This window comes from Pogona vitticeps, chromosome 5, assembly GCF_051106095.1.
Source record: "Pogona vitticeps strain Pit_001003342236 chromosome 5, PviZW2.1, whole genome shotgun sequence".
Lineage (NCBI taxonomy): Eukaryota > Metazoa > Chordata > Lepidosauria > Squamata > Agamidae > Pogona > Pogona vitticeps.
Window position 1 is genome coordinate 101,071,472 of NC_135787.1, and position 19,183 is coordinate 101,090,654.

The 19,183-nt window shown below is 40.5% G+C and overlaps 1 protein-coding gene across 1 annotated transcript in view; it reads right to left on the minus strand.

The window, feature by feature from the left end:
* Nucleotides 1–19,183, minus strand: part of ETV6 (ETS variant transcription factor 6) — a 190,099-nt gene that overhangs the window by 39,786 nt on the left and 131,130 nt on the right. The gene's annotated exons all lie outside the window — the stretch shown is intronic.

Genomic DNA, 19,183 nt, shown 5'->3' on the forward strand with positions numbered 1-19,183 from the left:
AGATATTTGTTTGTACAGTACACAAGACATGAAAATAAATCACTACAAATAATGAGTTACTTGTAATTAATTCCTTTCCCCAGTAATGAAGGTATAACTGAATTGCACAATGACTGACACTTAGCAAGTGATAAAGTGATTTCGTTTATGGTGCCAATTGTAACTTTTTAACTACAGTTTATAGCTACAGAGTACACTCATTAAATTGGCACAGAAGGAATACTGTGTAGTTCAAGTGCTGGCTTCTGCTCTATCATACACTCTGTGGTGGAAGTCAAGGCCATCATGAGGTGTATACATTTTACATGTTATTAAAAATGGAAAACAAAATAGTTTTTTAAAAATTGATTATCACTGCAATGGCCTACAACTATTTTTAAAAATTTCCCATGCTCTGTGTATCCATCAATGTTTGTTCTCTATATAGCAAGTTATATAGATGCAAGAGCCTGCTTTGACCGGAGCACTTGACTTCTGGTGTTTTGGTGAACCTCTGCAAGTTCCAGTTGGGAAATGATAGGTCTGAGCCCCGGGGTCACAACGAGTTTCCCCTTGAGTGGAATGAGGCTCAGAGGACGATTTGTTAAGTTTACCTGTTCTAGGAACCAATTTTTTTCCTGCTTCTCTTTAACTTTAAGCAGCAAAAGAGCAATCCCTTTCACTTCCAAAATTATTCTTACTGTATATATGAAACCAAGTTCAGAGAAGTGTGTGGTATTAATGTTAGGATATGCAGTTTCTTTTCCCTGTGCACCAGTCATACAACCTCACAATTTGCTCCACATGACCAACTGGGAAGACCTTTGGAGTAGACATTTGGACAGCAAGGAGGAAGGTAGTAGTGTGTCAGGGGAGAATAAGTCCTTTGAGGGCACATAAGGCAGGTGGGATGGGGTAGAAAGCAACTCTCTCCACTGTCGAGACTGATTTTGATGGAGCTGATCCTGCTGAGGATGAGCCTAGCTTAGGGTTGTTGTGAGGATAAAATGGGATGGAAGAAAATAAAAGGTTATCAACTTGAACTCCTTGGAGAAAACATGGATTATAAATGTAACAATAATGTTTCTGACATATATAAAACTACAGATTTTTCCTCTCTCTCTCTCTCTTCCATTCTTTTAAAAATTATTTCATATTATTAAGACTAAAAGGAGGGCTAAAGGCCCAATTAGTCCTAGAAAGACTGGATTTTTTTTTTTGCCACACCAGCACCCCCATAAAGGTGCAAAATTGTTCAAAGCTAGACAATTTATTTTGGTATACAAGGCAGAACATTGCATAACCACTACAGTATTTTAAATCCCTGGAAATAAAAAAAAACAATGACTACAAATTAACTAACTAGTAATTTGCTGTCAACTAAGGCAGCCACACCATTCTGCCTAAGCCTATGCAAGGAACTTACCACCTAAATTTAGCCAATGACAGAGATAGCTGCAAGCGAAGCAATGGGAAAATAAAGAAGACAAACACAGGTAATGAAATGAACACGAGCCAACTGTAAAAACACAGATTTTAAAATTGTATTCCTCCTTTCTCTCAAAACATAGCACTCAGTGTGGTAAATAAGAAATCAATCATAGAACCATAGAATAATTGAGCTGAGAGTGATTTATAAGGACATCAAGTTCAACCCCCTGCTCCATGCAGGAATCCAAATCAAAGTATATCTGACAGATCATTGTCCAATATTCTCTCGAATGCCTCCAAGTGTTCGAGCGTTCACCACCTCTGGGATAATCAGTTCCATGGTTGTACTACTCTAACAGTAAAGACGTTTTTCCTGAAATTCAGCCTAAATCTGGCTTCCTGTAATTTGAGCCAATTGTTGCATGTCCTGCCCTCAGGGATGACTGAAAACAGATCCTGTGCCTCCTCTGCATGACAGCCTTTCGAGTATTTGAAAAGTGCCATCATATCTCCCCTCAGTCTTCTTTTCTCACGGCTGAATGTGCCCAGGTCTTTCAGTGTTTCCTCACAAGGCCTGGTTTTCAGTCCACTGATCATCCTTGCTAATCAAACAATTAAAACTGCAAGTGTTATTATCACATTTGTGACGCACGCTGGAAAATGTCTGATTTCTCAGCTGTTTTTCTAACAAAAGAGAGACTCCTTTATTCATGCAGTTACATTTTGAGCTTAAAGAATATGCCATGACATTTGGTTCCAACATTAACATCAATATTGCATGGAGTGTAACCTCTCAAGCCTGACTATCTTATCCATCGTACTCGAATATGGACCTAAACTGTTTTCACCATCAGTGTTTCTGGAAATGTTCATCTCTAGTCAGACAGAAAAAGACCTTGCCTGCTACAACCACCTGCATACCTGGAAATCAGTCAAAATAAAAAGAGGCTTTCTTTCTGCCTTTTGTACCTGGCAGCTATTGGTAACCTCTGTAGCTGCAACATAGGAAAGGCAACAGACACAACCCTCTGTGGAGAAAAACTACTGTGCCCGTTGCAGGAAAGAAAAGTAGGGACATGTAAGTGTTCACATGGAAAAGCTGCCAGGTAGTCCTGCCACAGCATATACTAATCTTCCATGTTCTTGGCATAAGGTACCTAGGTATTTTTTTAAAGTGCCCTTATCATAGTAACAGCATCTGCTATGCACTGAAAGCCAGGAATATGATTCTCCTGCACAGCTCCAGGATCTCTCCATATGACTAGCAAGAAAAGGAATAAATTATAGAAAAAGACAACTGCAGGATCAACTTGTGAAAAGTAGGAAAACCCATACTAATGTTTCAGTTGGCACAATTTATACAGATCACAGCATTCTATTATTGCTGATACAGAATACTGATCACTTGGATCAAAGCTTTTCTTCTTTTTTTAATGATAGAATATAAACTGTACCTCTTTGTTCAAAGTGTTTCACATACTTCTCCTAGAATACTTCCACAACAGTCTGTAAGATGACCCACTACTGTTCTGACATTAAAACTGAGAGTTTGCCTAAGAGCACTGCGTGATTCACATTTGAACTGAGGCTTGAACCAAAATGTTATTTCTCTGATTTTGTTGACATAGAGAACCAAAACAATAGTGATCTGAGATGCACGGTGATGAAAATTGCCATTAAAAAACAACACATAATTCCACATATCAGGAGTCCATAAGCACAGCTAATGGTGAGGACCACAACAGTTTTACAGCAACTAAAGAGACAGGCTGTAATGCTGCTAAAGTTGAGCCTCAGTTATTCAAAAGAAGCAATCACTGACTAAAGTTTACTCTGTATCTGTGTGTGTGTGTGCGTGCATGCGCGCATGTGCGTGAGCAAGCATACGTATGTGGACGCATATGCATTTTAACAAGGAGACAAGGTAATATGCAGGAGGTTTGCTTAGATAAAAAAAAAGTAAACACATGGTTAGAAGTTGATACGTTTTGTTTAAGATACATGACTAGAGGTTGATAGATGTTGTTATCTCCAAGTGGATGAGAAACTATAATATTTTCCACTCCTTATGAAATGACTCATTGTTTTGCTTGTTGTGGTACACTATGTTGCAAGGATAATTTCATGTAGCACATATGGGAATATATCTCTGATCAGATCTTTGACATGTATCTTCTAGCAGTGGCCGATCCCTCTGTCTTCAGTGGAAGAATTTCCACTCGGCTCTTCCCATACTACACCTGGCCAGAGGCACCTTGCTACCCATGGGAAGACAACCAGCTTCTGGAATGCTATACCATGAGACCTGATATACCCTCCATTTCTGCATACATATGTATCTTCTAACTGAAAGAAGACATTGAGACCTTTCACCAAAGGACAGGCTAGCATGGCATCTGAACAAACGCTTGTCCTACAAAGACTGATTATCTGAATGAGGCCATTGGGTCACACTGTTGCTAAAAGTAATCAGCAAGATCCTTCTGGAAATACCCAGGCACTGAATGGAAATGCTGATCTTATGTCCCAAACACCAGTTCATCCTTTGGAGCATGAAGGGTTCGTGGAACTACCACAGGTAACAACCTTTGAATGGCCTGTAGATTTGTCATAATAATTATGCTCCCTACAGTTAACTATGTGTCATGATCCATTCTGTATTATGATCTTCACAACTGAGGAACCAGAGCTCAGAGTGACAGAGAGCATATGATTTGCTTGGAGCAGCTCACAGATGCAACTTCCTACTAGAAAAGAAAAGAAACAAAAAGATTCCCAGACAAGCCAGATGACCACATCAACCAACTGACTGCCTTGGGATAAGGAATCTTCCTATATAACGCAGGCTCCCCACCTGATGAGAACAACTCTTGAACTGCTCACGGGCAGGAATATTACCACGCAGAAAGACTTTTTCTTTTCTTTTCTTAAGATACCTTCACCTATTAAAAAAAGCTGGCATATTTCCTTTGGAAGAATAGTTTTATTCAGTTTAGGGTTCTCCAGACAGAGAATTTGCTCTCTGGCAGGTTCCTGATTCTGGAGCTATGGTACTAATTTTTCTCTCCTGTCCACACAATACTGTCCTGATTTCTGCTAGTACATTTCCCTTGACTTTCAGTGTCCTGTTGTCCTCTCCCTTTTTTTTTTTACTTTGCTTCAAAACTGACAAATAAATCTATGTCAAAACATTTACAAACTAAAAACCTAGAGATGACAACTTGGTTGTTCTTTGGTTATTCACACTGACAGGGTAAGCCCAAGATTTTGCCTAAATCTCTCTTTTCCATTTTCCATTATTCAAAATGCATGTCAGTACTGTACTTCACAACTGTGCCTATGCTTCAGGCAGACAGTGGAGAATAGAAAACTGAATGGTGTTACAGGAACCATTGACTCCTTTAAAAATAAAGCAACAGGTAAAGGACCACACATTTTGTCATCTGACAGATGCCTGATGTGCCTTTTTGCCTGGCCTAGTAGATCTGAACCTTCAGGGACATAATTACATAATTCATTCCATGTTCAGATTGAAAGACCACCACCACTTTCAAAAATTCAGTAGAGAAAGAAGATGGATATTCCTGCTTGTTGCATGAGAGCTATAAGACAGGAAAAAAAGCAGGCGCCCTTTCCTTCCATCCCCAGCATAGGGGAGAAAAGTAATCCTGCTGCACTTTTGAGACAAAGTAGATGCAATCTATGGTGAACACTCCAAGGAGATTAATTCATGATACCTAGATTGTAGAGTGTCACAAGCAGAGGGCAGCAGAAAACCATGTTGGTCACATTACATGAAAAATGTGGACCAAGACTTGGACTGAGCAAAGCAAAGCTGAGCTACCTATGCCGCTGTAAAGGATAGTTCTATGCCTATTCAGTTATTCTGCAACCCCATGTATAAAATATACAAAACAAGATGAGAAAAATGGGTGAGGAATTTGCCTTCCTGCAAATCAGTTCTTATTATTAAGAAAATGACATTGCCCTTATGACGGAGAAGAAAGTGTGTGATCACTGCCTTGTGAAACCTTAGAAGCCAGAGAAGTTCCTGGGTAAGATTGCTCCTTGGAGAAGGACCAGGTTTTCAGTGCTCTGAAAAGCTCTTTTGACTTGCCCAGCTAAAGGGACTATCCTGAGCATCATATATACAAGTTACACAAATCTGCCATTTTTAAAGTAAAAAAATAATAATCTTGCTTCATTTTAGCACAGGTAACACAGCCTTGGGGATTCCCCAGACAAGGAAAAGTTACTTATTTGAACTACAAGTCTGAGAATAGTCCAGTCACTGAGGAATTCTGGTAGTTGGGGGGGCGGCGCGGAAACACCCTTCCCTGTCTTGGACATTCTGTGAGTTTACATGCCATCAAGGAAGCACACACAATGCAAGTCAAGTACCTGAGCCAAGGTAATACCCTTACATAACCCCTTCCTTCCCTATTTCACATTCCAATCTCTTCCTGCTTCTTTTTTTTGTTGATAATACTATGGAAAATACATTTGCACCTTTACTAATGCTGCCCATAGTTAGCTCAACCTGGAATTTCAATCTCGCTGTGTTTAATTCTGGTTGCAGCCTGGAACAGCTGTAGCACGGTTGGTCTCAAAAAGGGGAAATCTCTGAGTTGGAGGAGAAGAAGGGAACAGAAGCGGCAGTGTGTGAACCTGTTGCACCCAAGATCTCTTAACAAGTATGTAGAATGAATCTTACAGATTAGTGGAAATGCTGGCTTGCCTTTTCGAAATATCTTTGGGGGTCATACCTTTCCAATCTGAATGTCTGGACCCACCTACAGTTTTCTTCCCAAGCACTCATAAGTCACTCTTCTGAGCTCAGGGTGCTGCATAAACCGAGAAGGTGTGCCAAACAGCACAAGCCGTGCCTGGCTGTTTCACGGAAGGCTGTATGAAGTAACCAATTATATTGTGGGGACTTGAAGTTATGTCCAAAACCACAGCTGTTTTGCCATTTCTAGGCTCTTAAAGCTGGATGCTCTGGAATAAGAGCCAGCATAAACTTCACAGTGATTATTCAGGGGGTGGGACGAGGGTGGGAAGGGAAGATGTAAATGCCAGGAAAGAGAAAAGGTGGCAGTAATGGAGAAACAGGCAAAAGCTGTGGAGGTGTGATAACCCCCCCCCAAAAAAAAACATAAACAAAAGCTGGTTGGAGTCCAGGCCAAGAAAAGTTACTTTTTGGATCTACAGCTTCCAGAATCTCCCAGCCAGGATACCTTGGCCAGGCATGGGAAAGAAATTCTGAGAATCTCAAATGTTCAAGATCTAGCTCAAATCTTTTCGATGGGGGTGGGAAATCAGTATTTGCAGCTGGCAAGAGAAGTGTCTGGGAAACTAGAAATACCCCCAAGGCAAGTTCTGCACTTCATAAAAAAAAAGAGTGTGTGTGTGTGTGGGGGGGGGGGAAGCAACCTTCTCTAATTACAGCATCAGGACTCTGTCCAGCCACACAATCCTGGCAAAAACATACCAGCTTTGAAACTAAAGCTTAGAAGGAAGGGCATGGGGCATTTCAGAAGAGAAGACCAGAATAAAAGAAAGTGGGCTTTTGCCATCCAAAGACATTCAAAACTGTGAACCAAACACACTCTTACCACAAAAATCAAGAGACTTACTTGAGTGCAAGGAGTTACTGACTTATGAGTTATGACCTTTCTTTCTTTCTTTCTTTCTTTCTTTCTTTCTTTCTTTCTTTCTTTCTTTCTTTCTTTCTTTCTTTCTTTCTTTCTCTTTCTTTCTTTCTTTCTTTCTTTCTTTCTTTCTTTCTTTCTTTCTTTCTTTCTTTCTTTCTCTCTCTCTCTCTCTCCCTCCCTCCCTCCCTCCCTCCCTCCCTCCCTCCCTTCCTTCCTTCCTTCCTTCCTTCCTTCCTTCCTTCCTTCCTTCCTTCCTTCCTTCCTTCCTTCCTTCCTTCCTTCCTTCCTTCCTTCCTTTCTTTCTGTACTCCATATCTAGCATGCCATGGCAGCCTTTTAAAGATTTTATCAGTCCCCATGATTCCCAGTGTACTGTAGTGAACAGAGTGATGGATCAGTGCTCTGAAGAACAGGGTTCAAATCCCCACTCCACCATGGAAACTCACTGGGGAATGGAACTGGTAGAACCACTCCTCAAATGTCTTGCTTATCTTGAAGGGTTGTTACAATTTGGTTCCAACTTGACGGCAAAGGGAACACACACACATGAAGGCTGGAAACTTTTCAGAATTTGATGATTAAACAACTATAAAAGTCTCACACAAGCGAGCAACTCACATTTCAGTTCTGAAAGTTTTTAGATCACATAGATTACAGATGTGCTTCAGAACTTTTATCTGCAGCCAGCAAGGATTAGGTTATTGCTCTGCCCAGTAAAACAGTGTTGTCCCGGACAATTTTCAAGTTTCCATATCCTAACCAAAATCTGCCAGGTCTAGAATTAGACCTGCTCTCAGTTTACACCAAGAATCTAGCTGGGCTCCTCTCCTGAAATTTTAGAAGCCGGAGGAGTGCTGGGTAACTCCAGTTTCTACCATTTTGTTCCTAAAACCCTAACCAGATTCTTGCAGGTGCTATCTGTCATTCAGCAATTTCTGTTCTTCTTCTGCTTTTCCTAAGATGCTATAGTATGTCCAAATACTGATAAATCTTATGTTTTACTCAGCCGTCCTCACTCTGTTTTCCTCACTATGCAGCTTTTATCTTCTCTAGCCTCAATGGCTAGAGTAGGACCAGCTTCTTCTTTTCCCACTGGACATTTACCTTATTTGAATGTCTTAAGAATTCCAGCCACCACTCATAGGAGCGCAGCTTTTCTTTTCAAAATCTGCCCTATTTAAAAGACCGGAGAAAAGCATATTGATTGGAAAACACTAGAAGCCACAAAAGCTTTACCAGGAGGAGATAAATCTTCCAAACTCCCAGAAACAGAGCCAAGTGCTGCTTCCTGGAAGCAGCGACAGCCCCTTTCTGGAATGAGGGTGAAAATCCCGTGTTCCATCAACCCCCCCTCCGACCTGCTGACATAACACATGGCTTGCATTTGCTGATCAAGTGTACAAGCAGGACTCTAAATTAGCCCACTGAGCAGTGATTGCCGGCTGATTAATGAAGTCTGACGATGTTGCCAATATATATAAAAAAGGTTAGAAGACAAAGAACTAAATTCCTCCCACACACAATCCTTCTCCTCACACCCTCTGTCACACTGCTAGACAAAAGGAAAATGTATTCTGCAATTAAGCATTTCTGAAGAGACAAAATTTATAGCCTCATGAACAAGGTACCATTTCCCAATATCAACACTGAAACACAGTCCCATGAGGAGAAATACTACGGCAACAGACACAAACCTCAGGCAACATTTCCAGTGAGTTAACTATTTTGGATTTATCGGGGAAGAGCGGCAGAAGCTTCCTTGGGCTAGAATCCATTTCCTATGCATGTTTTGCTCAGACTAAGCTAAGTGAAAGAACGGGGTCTAAAGACAAGGCCAGGAAGGGGCCAACTATCAGTCAGCTTAAGAGTTCCTACCATGGAGACCTAGAAGTGTGCACTGGCTTTGGCAGGGGGTGGGACTTGTCTAAATGAGGCAACACAGGGATAATTGTACATTTCCAAAGCAAATACTGGGCAGTTCAAGAAGTCCTCAGTCATGCTTGGATCAGTTACAGTATTCCTCCAAATGACTGAAGTTAGCTCTGGTGTTTTGGGGATTAAAAAATTTTGGGGATTAGACCAGATGGGCAGGGTATAAACAAACAAACAAACAAACAAATAAAAGTCCTGAAATTTGAGCAAATATAGTTGGTGCCAGTTGCTATAGCAAATGAAGGAATGGCCAAAGTAGAAGGAGATTAACAGCTGAAGCCCCCATGAAAGCCAAAACTACTCCTGGAAACTCCAGCCCCTGAGCTCCCAGATTGACATAAAAAAACAGCTCACTTGGATGGTTGAGAAATAAGAAGAATCATAGAATAGTGAAGTTGGAAGGGGCCTATAAGGCCATCAAGTCTACCTCCCTGCTCAATGCAGGAATACAATCAAAGCATACCTGCCAGGTGATTATCTAAGTTTTTCTTAAATGCCTCCAGTGTTGGAGCACTCACCAATTCCCGAGGTAACTGGTTCCACTGTCGTACTGCTCTAACAGTTAGGACGTTTTTCCTGATATTCAATCAAAATCTGGCTTCCTTTAACTTGAGCCCATTGTTGTGTGTTCTGCACTCTGAGATGATCGAGAACAGATTCTGCCCCTCCTCTGTATGTCATCCTTTCCAGTATTTGAAATGTGTTGTCATATAACCCCTCTGTATCAAGGCTAAACATGCTGAGTTCTTCCAGTCTTTCCTCACAGGGCTTGGTTTCCAGGCCCCTGGTCATTCTTGTTGCTCTCCTCTCAACTTGTTCCAATATGTCAGCATCCTTCCTGAAGTGTGGTGTCCAGAATTGGACACAGCACTCAAGGTAAAGCCTAACCAGCACTGAATAGAAGGGAACTAGCATTTAGCGGGATTTGGAAACTATATTTCTGTTAATGTAGCCTAAAAAGCATTTACCTTGTTTTTGTAGCCACATCACACTATTGGCTCCTATTCAGCTTGTGATCTACGACAATTCAAGATCCTTCTTGCCTGTAGTATTGCTGAGCCAGGTATCTTTCATCTTGTAACTGTGCATTTGGTTTCTTTTTCCAAGGTAAAGTACCTTGCAGTTATTCCTGCTGAATTTCATTCTCTTGTTTTCAGCCCAATGCTCCAGCTGATCAAGAGCATTTTGAATTTTGTTTCTGTCTTCCAGGGTATTAGCTATTCCACCCAATTTTGTGTCATCTGCAATTGTGACATGCATTCCCTGCACTCCCTCATCCAAGTCATTAATAAAAAATGTTTAAGAGCACCAGACCCAGGACTGAGCCTTGGGGTACCCCACTTGTTACCTCCTTGCAGTGGGAGAAGGAGCCATTAATCATCACCATCATCCTCTGAGTACAATTCTGTAGTCGATTGTGTTCCCACCTGACACTTTATCTATCCAGCCCACACCTAGTTAGCTTGCTAATCAGAATATCATGGGGCACTTTGTCAAAAGCTTTGCTGAAAAGATATGCTATGTCTACAAAGTTCCCTCTATCAGATAGGTTACCCAATCAAAAAAATGAGATCAGATTAGTCTGATAGGATTTGTTCTTGACAAATCCATGTTGGCTTCTAGTTTATTGATTGATTTTTTGGTTGATTGATGGATTGATGGATTGACTGATAGAACTTATATGTCGACTGTGGTGGAATGCCCACGTCACTCCTGTCTATCATAACTGAAGCTCAAGTGCAGGAGCCTATGAGAAGACAGGAGGGGCGGAGTCAATTAGACAGGCAGAGAGAGAAAAATAAGAGGGAGTTGATGGAGAGTTAGAGAGGAGAATAGAAGAGTTGGAGAGTGGAGAGAGAATGGGAAGGAGAGTTATGAAGGAGATAAATCGAATAGTCAGGATAAAGACAGAGAGATTATTAATGAGTTGGTTAATGTGAATAAGTAAATATAATGCCTGAATAAGCAAACGAGTAATCAAATATAAGAAGTTTTAATGAGTGATCCTACACAATGATAAAAGAACATCTGTGATTTAAATACCAAAAGATAAATAAACAAGTTACATTGGCAGCACGTGTCTGATGCATATATGGTGCAGTGTGGGTGAGAGATATTCACCATGGTGGCAGCGGAAGAAAGCCAAAACATTATCCAGAGAATGAACCTTGGTTTGGGGAAAACAAACTGGGAACACTGGGTGGAACGTCACACCAACCACACTACCTAAAGGTCTCTGGGCGGCTTAGCTATCACTGCATCTTAATTATTACTGCATCTGGACCTACTTATTCCCCATCCACCCAAGTGAGATGTTTTTTGTCCAAACATGGCAAGGAGAGAGTGGTACCTCACCTATTAGATCTACCATATTCTAGAATTTTCTTGCTTTTTTAAAAAAATGTAGGTTCCCTAAATCTTCATTACACTTAGTTCAGAAGGTGTGTGTGAATGTGAGAATTAAAATAAATAAATAAACGGATGACTGATGCTTTTATACAGGCTGTGATCAGATATGGTCAAAATGGTCTTAGAGGCTATTTGTCTCTCAAACACAGACACCTAACTTTTTCTACTTTTATTTTTTAAATTCCTGCTGCTGCTAGGCTTGTAGAGCCTTATATAATTTTTATTTTTTTACTGCAGCAGCTGCTTGAGTGCCTTCCAGAGTGGATGGGTGCCATACATGCAACCTAGATTTGGTCTAGACAATAGTGAGTGGGCATACTTGGGTAAGCCAATGAGAACTGCTGGGCAGCTCAATAGTATCTGGCTGCAAAGCCAAAGGTTGGGGCATTGATTTCCTCTTGTGACTCCTTAAAAGGGGCTGAACTGAATGATCCATAGGGTCCTTTCCAGCTCTGCACCTGTAAGTTGATGATCATGATGATGCATAATAATAATAATAGGGCAATGTGGAAGAGGAAGAAAGGAGTGACTGAAGATGCCACCAGGGTTGCATTCAAACCTTTGACACTATTCTACCTCTTATTGCTTTTTCTCTGACACAACACAACTTCACTAGAAGTGATTAGATATTTATAACTCCCAAGAACTTAAGTATTTTGAGTATAAGCCTTGAAATCAACATAAGCACCACATGCTTTCATTTATTTTTCTGAGCTTATTGAGAGCTCTTGAAATTAAATGATGAAATTGAAGCGATCAAATGTAAAATAAGGTAACAGTCATTTCATGCCTGCTTTCATTTATGCAAGGGAAAAATCACCACCACCAGCAGAAAAACAGCTGACTGCCAACCGAACAGAGCTGCAGCAATTACTTGTTTTCAGTCAAACTGGCATAGTGGTATATCATTTCCATGAAGGTTTCAGAAGAAGAATGTCCTGTTGGACTACCCAAAACATAATTACAACAGAAAATGAGGTAATTAAGATACAACCTTTCCTCACAGCAGAAATGGGAAGTTACCTATTAGGACTAGTTCTCAGAACACCCCAGCCGTTTCTCTGCCTCACAGGCACTATGCCCAGAAGGCTGTCAGCTTCCAAGGCACAGCAGTCTGCACAATGATTTCAGTTTGCCACCTATTTGCAGGAAGAGAAGCATCTGAGGGAAAGAGGAGTTCCCACAGGCTCAGAATGAACTCCTCTCTCCATTATCCAAGTCAATACCATTCTGTGACTGTAAATAAGAGAGGAGATAGCCATGTGACTTGCAGTTCAGCAGCCGGGTGCCCTAAACAGCTGCCTACAACAGGACGGTGGCAGGGGAAAATCTGGTTGGTGCTAGTCCTAATTATCAGCTTAATCCTCTGCTGGTTCTCTTCCAAACAGTTTTCTTGACTCACTCCCAAGATCAGTCTTCAAATCATACCTTTAGTCTACAATGTTAAAGTAAAACATTGATTTTGGTGTTCTCTTCTTTGAATAAAACAAACAATATCTACCAAATACTGTTGATGGTGGCCTTGTAGCTTCATTAACCCCCCAACGCTGCCGAGTAATGTTTAATACCTGCTTCCCTACTCTTGGCCCCCTTTTTTGCATAGCAGAGAAACAGACAGATCATACTTCAGGTATTTATACAACCAATGAATATGTAAAGAACACTTTTCCCTACTAACAAAGCAAGTGCTTGAGCTTGGTAATTTATCTCCTAAAGTAATTTACTCATTGTAATTACTTGCTATAGTGGTGTAACAATAACTTACTGCATTAGTTGTTCTGTTGCTCATTACATTTTTGTTACCAGAGAGACAGGAGCCTTAGCTCTGATACAAGAATGATGTACAAAGTAACATTTCAGAACTCATGGAATGAGTAGGGAGCAAATCAGATCATTGTTGTCACTATTACCACTTTCTAGATATTTTCAAAAGCTAGCTTTTAAGGTCATTTTAAGACATTTTGATAGGAATTGTTGGTTCATCCTCATTGTCCAAAAAAGGAACTCGTTTTAGGTAACTCTGTTGCTGGTAACGTCTTACTTCCGAACACTGGCAAGTGCTCACATTGTGATCCAGACTTATATAGAATCACAGTTTTGCTCATATGGCTGAACTCTTACACAGGTCCCAAACCACATTTACGTATTTATTTTTGGAAATTAATCACTCCTTATATCCCAGTTGACAGATTTATGAAGCCAAAATTGTTGTATACTGTCTGCTTTTTTAAAAAAAAAAGAACCAAGAGCACAACTTAGGAGAGTATTCTACAACCTTCAGAAAACTCTTTGCTAGAATTTTGCTTGTAATTGTACACTCCTCTGGCTGAGCTGAATGGGCACTCAAGAGTCATTTGTTTTACAAAAGACTTGCTCCTGATTTAAAACAAAAAACGAAATAGGTTAGAATTGGTTTGTTAATATGGATCAACACAGCTTCGTGCACTTTTAAACTCTACTTGGGGACATAACTAGGGGAACTGCTACAATGAGTACCTATATTTTAAAATTTACTACCACATGACTGCTCATATTTATAAAGTTAATTCAAATTATGTGATTGTCTATGACAATTGCTGCAGGATATAATGTCAGACAAGTTTGGGTTTTTTTCAAGTCTTAAAACGACTCATGCTGTGGTCCAAAAATATGTATGATTGAACACACCACTCTGCTCTACTTGGGCCATTCTGCATTACTTGCTTGAGTAAACTCAATCATATTTATTTTCATCTCTTAGATAATTTTGCATCATGAAGAGGAATAATTCTATCCTAACACAACAAGTCCCAGAAATTGTGTAAGTTTGCAAAAAGCCACTTTGCAAAATGCTTCTCAGCACTGACCCCAACCCCCAGCAAAAGTAAAACAGACAAAAAAAGGAAGAAGTAGCAACTCAAGGCAACACCAGCTGCCTGCAAAGTATCACCTATAGGCCTCCCCCACATTTTCCATAGTCAGTATAGGAGTGAGGAGATTTACAGTACAACCCCAAACAAATTTATGCCAAAGTAAATTTGGTTGATTTCAATGAGATTTGCTAATGTGTTCTCAAAGGTAGTGTTGTTATGTGTTATCAAGTCAGAACTGACTTACAGCGACCGTAACAGGGTTTTCAAGATGTGAGATATTTATGGAGTGGCTGTATTAGTTCCACTCCCCCAGTCAGTTTCCATGTCCAAGTGGGGATTCAAATCCTGTTCTCCAAAGTCCTAGTCCATCACTCTATCCATTACACCACACTGGGAACCACAGTGTAACCTTAGAAGTGTGTAGCCTTAGCATTTTATCTATTACTTCAGCATATCAAAGCCCTGAAGTAATTCCTTCTCTCAGAAACCCATGCAACTCTCCTGCAAGGCAGGTCGGTACAATTATCTCATGTGCCAGATAGTAGGCTATGGCTGAGAACATAATAGCTTGTCAAAGACCACTTGTATGTATTCACGGCAAAAGAAACATTTAAAGTAGGGACTTCCCAGCTCAGACTCTCAGCCTAGAAAACAAAGAACTGGAGCAGAGGAATGGGGAAATGAAAGAGAGGGGAAGATAAGGAAGAAGGAAACAGTGAAGGTATTCATTACAAGAGAAAAGAAGAGACACAAATGTTTTCAAACCTGAAAAATGACTCTTTGTTTTGCTTTCCCCCAATTTCCTTTGCTATATAACTAGCAATGAAATGTTTCTACACCAGAAAATCTACTGCTGAGTGGTTTCTTCTCCACCAAAAGCTAAATTGGATACCCAGGGAAGGCATACTTGATGGAGTTTCAATCTTCAAGGCAGGGGAGCAGATTTTGCCACACATTATCCCATATGCCCAGTCACCATTCAAACGTGGTAAGACTGCATAATAAAACAGGTGCCATCTAGCAGGAAAGGCTTCCCAATTTGCTTTATACACAGCATCACCCACGGATGGATAAATTGAGGCATCATGCAACATACATTATAATATCCTAAATATCATACTATCACATATAGATTTCATTCTTTGCATATAACTTGTTTCTCTGCAATCCTGATAGGAGAGCAATGCAAGCCATAACACAAGATAAAGAAAATAATTGTTACCCCTTCATTATCTGTGTAGATTTATGGGTGCTTACGAATAATTCCCAAGGAATTCAACTCTGCCTCCTTTGTTTCCACAGTCTGCTGACAGGCAAGATGCACTTTCCCCCTGAAACCAAAACTGGAGGAAAGTTTTACTTGCAGTACTCAGAAAAAGTACTTCTCTCATGAGAAGAGAAGACTCCTTGGAAAAGACCTTGATGTTAGGAAAGTGTAAGGGCAAGAGGAGAAGGGGACGACAGAGGATGAGATGGTTGGACAGTGTCATCGAATCCACCAACATGAATTTGACCCAACTCTGGGAGGCAGTGGAAGACAGGAGGGCCTGGCATGCTCTGGCCCATGGGGTCACGAAGAGTCAGACATGACTAAATTATTTATTTATTTATTTATTTTATTTATATCCCGCCTATCTAGTCAACTCAAACAACGACAACTCAGAAAAAAGGGAATAAATAATTTTTTTTTTTAAAGGCTTTGGAAGAGCCCCCTCTGCCCCCACTCCTGTCCCTAAGATTTGCTTAAGAGATACTGTACTCTAGAAAGTGTGTCTCTTGCCTGGAAAAAGCCAAACCTGAAGCAGCAGATCATTCAGCCACATCCCTGATCAATTATGCCTGGCAAAATTACCCAGCTTAGCAGAAGCAGATAGGAAGGGAAAGTGGCCAATATAGTACAATAAATTATGTGGAAAATCAGCAGGTAGCCTTGTGTATGAGTGATTTTTTATTATTGGGGGGGTCTGACAGCACCCTGGAACTTTTAACTACTTTCTTATAGCTGACTGGAGACTCTTGCAGAGTGTGGGCGGCATACAAGTCAAACAAACAAACAAACAAACAAACAAACACACTGGCAGTTCCCTTGCAGCATCCAAGTTCATCTATTGACTTCCAATCTACTTTTCCACTTTCGGTGCCCATAGCAGTTCACAAAATATCAAATATCAGAATTATTCAAACACAATAAAAACAATTACAAATAACTATTACATTAATAGATAAATATACATTTCTCCTTTGAATTACACGGATCTGATCAGCATGGTTTTGGTTATGTTCTGTTTTTTTCAATCAATCAATATTCACTAAATACCATGCTGCTATTCCTCTCCAGGAAGTGGCCCAAGAAAGATGGGTGTCAGGTTTACTTAGGCCCCTGGTGTTGGCACTGCGGCAGCCCCTGGTCTGAAGGTGGTGGCCTGGCCAGCCTCCTCTCTTGTTATGGTGGTTCAATGTGGTGGCCAGGGAGGGGACTTGTGTGTGTGTGTGTACACGCGTGCACGCACGCATGCACATGTGTGAATCAAGTGTTTATTCTCTACAGTTACATTCTGGAGGGCATAAGAGCTATAGATGGATTTTGAGCCACACAGGAGTCTGATGCCACCACCCATCAGCACCGACAGATAAAAACATCTCTCATTTATGTGGGAAATAGTTATGCACTAGTTATACAGTCTGGTGTGGGAACTAGCAATAACTTAGGGAAATATTTATGCAAATTTTCAGTTTTGATCAATTAAGACAAAACTTCAGTGGATTTCCATTACCATGTAGAGCCCAACTAGTTGTTGATGATGTGTACATGGGTGAGCGTGTGTAGGTTAAGTAGAACAAAGAAATTTTTTGTGCAGTGACAGCTCTGTGGTCTTTCTGTTGTGTAAAAATGGTAAAGTCGTCTTGTGTCAACTTTCATATAGCTGAACAGTCATGGATGATCAATAAAATTCCTGGATTTATGTTACAAGCCACTCCCTCTTGTAAAGGAGGGAACTGAAACTAGTGTTGGAGGAACAACTTACAGAGTTTCTGAATTCAGCTCAAATCATTGATAAAATATATGCTTTTCTATCCAACTGGTAAGAAACAGTATTGGTAGGTAGGTGCACAGAGGAGACTGCTGATCTTTCAAGGCTAGCATTTCCTTTGTATGTGCTTCCTTCTCTCTCCTTCCTTACCTGCAGGATCTTAAACATACACATATTACAAAACTACCAAAAGTTGCCAACCTTCTCTGCTCAGAAACTGTTCTATGACTTACTACTATTCAGGGAGATGGGAAACAATAATCCATCCTTTCAAGTACCTAAGAACCCTACAGGGTCACATTAACAGCACAATACTGTACATACTCGCTACATTTTTGTGCTGATCACCCATATGGGAGTCTTACAACATCTCTTCTGACAATTGCTGTTTGTCAAAGAACTAAAGAGAAAACTGACTGGAAACTCCACAGGGAAAACCTGACACTTCAACTTTACCAAACAAGGATGGAGGAGGGGAGCAGATTCAGTGGCTCACAGTCGCTAAGGGTCAGGCAAATACTTCAGTTACATTGAGCAATGTTGCTTCTTTCATAGTCCTACCCCTTCCTTCTTGAACCACTTTGTCTTTTTCTTTCGCTGGGATTGTCTCTAGATCTTTTTTAAAAAAAATATGGAAGAAAATGCGAAGGTATTTTGTTACCTGAGATGCTAATTCATGATAGGTTTTGTATATATATTATTTCCAATTATTTACTTGCATTGTCATCACCCTAGTATCTTGTGTGACAAGTTGTATATGTCTTCCCTAGTCCCAGAGAAGCAATCCACAAGAGTACCTTTATTATTCATATGCCTAATTTAAAATCTTAAAAGGAACCATGGCTGAATGTAATGGTAGCCTCTTCATTCCATGACAGCTCAGCAGGTTAAATAACTCAGTGTATATCCACTTAAGCTATCTCTACCCCTTTTATTCTCAAAAGAACTTTCATAACATGAGCTGTGCCAGATTTACTCACCAACAACCATACCTTAGGGCCTTAAAATATGAGTGGAGTCTAACCACAGTCAAACTAACCAACCAATCAATGAATATTTTTAAAACACAAAAAAAGTTAGATTAGTATACATTTCTGGTAATGCTATGGGGCTATCTGTTTTCACCTTTTAATGAGTCCTCTCAAAATTGTTGTCCTTTTGTGTTCCAAAGCAGAGGTCTATTAATGTCCTTGGCATCAGTGACCGAACACCATATTTGACTGTGTGGACCTTAGGCAGCCCCAAAATCTGACTGGGGTATTGTTATCTTCTGTTCCTCACAATCCATTTCCACACTCCTCTTCTCCTCTGGTGTTTAGCCTGTCTTCCACCAACATTTTACTTCTTTGTATGTCCAAGATGTATAATTTGCCTTGCACGCCTAGACAAAGCTATATCCTCTGTGAAAAATATATCTGTACATTTTGCTGAGTGGGGTGAATTACAGAACTGTAAAATGGCTAGAAGCTGGACATCTGTGGCTGGTGACAAGCCCAAGAACTGTACAATTACAGAGATCACATTGATACTTATTTTTGACTCCTGTGTTAATCAGCCTACAGTGACCCTCAGCGCTGTGCTCTGGCAACACCACCCTCAGATGGGCTGCAGTGCCTGGAAGTACTTTGTCAATACTGTAGAAGAAACTTCGAAAGAAGAGAATGGATTCCTTTGCAAAGAATTCAGAACAATCAGATTCCAAGGAGTATTGGTGCTCCCCTCTAGACTATATGGGTTCCTGTTCTTTCCTCCCCCACTCAAGGAAAGCTGGCCAGCCCTCCTTGCCTATTGTGGTTTAGCCTTTAAAATGACTCTATTATCTGCCCCCTCCAGCATCCAGTCTGACAGGAAGTTTCCCCTGCATTTTCCGTCATAGGAAATTTCCTGTGGGGAA